The 2,067-nt window shown below is 41.9% G+C and overlaps 1 protein-coding gene and 1 long non-coding RNA gene across 5 annotated transcripts in view; one reads left to right on the forward strand and one right to left on the reverse strand.

The window, feature by feature from the left end:
* Positions 1-2,067, forward strand: part of LSM14A (LSM14A mRNA processing body assembly factor) — a 36,076-nt gene that overhangs the window by 4,816 nt on the left and 29,193 nt on the right. The gene's annotated exons all lie outside the window — the stretch shown is intronic.
* The window catches only part of LOC142047944 (uncharacterized), a 9,080-nt gene continuing 8,346 nt past the window's right edge, over positions 1,334-2,067 (reverse strand). Inside the window, exon 2 of the long non-coding RNA XR_012657272.1 lies at positions 1,334-1,897. This is a non-coding gene — a long non-coding RNA (uncharacterized LOC142047944). The remainder of the gene's footprint in view (positions 1,898-2,067) is intronic.

Consider the following 2,067-nt stretch of genomic DNA (forward strand, 5'->3'; position numbering starts at 1 on the left):
GCTGGGATAGCTGCCCACAATGCACCACTCGCAACAGCGCTGCAGATGTGGCCACACTGCAGCGCTGGTTGCTGTCAGTGTGGACACACTGCAGTGCTGGCCCTACACAGCTGTACGACCACAGCTGTAACTACCAGCGCTGCAAAAATGTAAGTGTAGCCATGCCCAAAGAGAGATACTGTTAACAAGCAGGCCACTGAGTTCTGGACTAGCTGCAGTTTTGGAATGGATTTTAAGACTTAGCCTCTTCAGAATGTGTTGCAGTCATTAATCTTGAAGTGACAGGTGCTAGATTGTTGCAAGGTCCACATCTGAAAGAAATGGGTGCAACCCTCTAATCATCCACAGATGTAAAAAACCTGACTTGGCAGCAGGAGTGTAAAATATTAAATAGTTAACTGGTAAGCATTAGTCTTACTGTTAACCGAGCCTAAGCTTTAACCCCCAACCTTGGGCTGGCCAGAGCAGCCCCAACCCCCCCTCCCCCCTTAATCGGTTAACCAGTTAAATGATATAATTTTAATCATTTAAGCGGTTAACTTTTTAAACAATATTTATATCCCTACATGGCAGTATCAGCCACCAGAGCTGGTAGCAACTGGAACTCTTAACTGGAACCCCCTGTTGCAAATCCTGGCCAAAAAGGCAGATGGATGGCCTGAATCAAACGTTTCTTCCTGTCGTCCTCCTAGCTAGCCTCATGTTACACTCTTACCTAGATTGAGTCTCATCTACACAAGAAAGTTGCACTGGTTTAAGTTCAGTGTTTTAAACTGGTGAAAAAGGCTATATTGGATATTCTGAACTCAGTTTTATTTGTCAGTTAGAAATTGGTTTAAGCTGAACCAAAATAAGCCATTCCTTAGCCAAAATAACCGTGTGGGCTGAGAATTGGACAGACTGCAACCTTTAACTAGGGAGAGATTGTCTTCTCTCCATACTACAACATGCAGGCAGAGAACTAGAACCCTGATCCTTTAGCTATCAAACTCACTCTATCACATGTATTAAAAAGAGTTCTGGTAAAGGTGTTTTCGCCTATGCTGCAGTTAGCCAGTAGAGGGTGGTGTACTCCCTCACATAGTTCCTGATTCTGCTGCTGTTGAAATAATAGCAGAAAACTCCTATTTAAGTCAGTGGCAGCAGGACTGGGCCCCAAAAGATAAACAACAAAACTTTGTTTAGTTAGAATCTGTTCCTTTCTTGGTGCATGAGATTTATCTGTGAGGAAAGCTTAAAGGAGTTTGTGCTAGAGGAAAACAAATGATAGACAAAAGTGTATTTTAAATTAGGCTAATTTCTGATTACCTGTTCTTCAGTACTTGATCTCAAAAAAAAAAAAAAAAAAACCTCTGCTCTGCTTTGAGTAAATCTGAGAATTTTCAGATTAAACCACATTTCTGAGCCACAGTACTTTGTAATGAAATCTCGTTGCAGCTTCAGCTGTGCAGAGGCTACTGCCTCTAATGATATATTATAGGTACTTGCACTTAGTCTCTATGGCATTATTAAAGAGTTATGATCATGCTATGCTAGCACCATCTCCAGTTGTCAGTCTTCAGAAACCAGCTCCCAACTTGCTGCAGACTATTAAGCTTAATAAAAATCAATTTATTCTTATTTCTAAATGTTTGTAAACTATCTTACTGGCTGAATCAAGAAATAAAATGGGGAGGGAAGCTAGATACATCTCTCATGAGGCATCTTGTACTCAGAGTGAAATGTAATAGAATGTTTTACTTTGTAAAATAATTTACCATGGGTAGAGGAATGTCAAACATCTCATTTGTATGTACTGCCTCTGTTTCTCTGTGCTCAGTGTGCTGCTCAGCCACAACTGAGGAACTGGCCCTCATTCTCTGATCACTGACTTGAGAATTAGAATAAGGTACTTCACCTGAAAACTCCACCAGAGAGGTCCTTTGGGGCCATCTGCCTGTCCCAAGTCAGGATAAAGGAGGAGGGTTGGGCGTGGGGCTAGCAACTCCACCCCGTAAAAAAATCAACCTGCTACAGAAACGCCGACAACAGAGACTTTTACCCTGGAAAAAGAAGGGTCTTCAACTC

This window comes from Chelonoidis abingdonii, chromosome 19 (genome assembly GCF_003597395.2).
Source record: "Chelonoidis abingdonii isolate Lonesome George chromosome 19, CheloAbing_2.0, whole genome shotgun sequence".
NCBI classification, from domain to species: domain Eukaryota; kingdom Metazoa; phylum Chordata; order Testudines; family Testudinidae; genus Chelonoidis; species Chelonoidis abingdonii.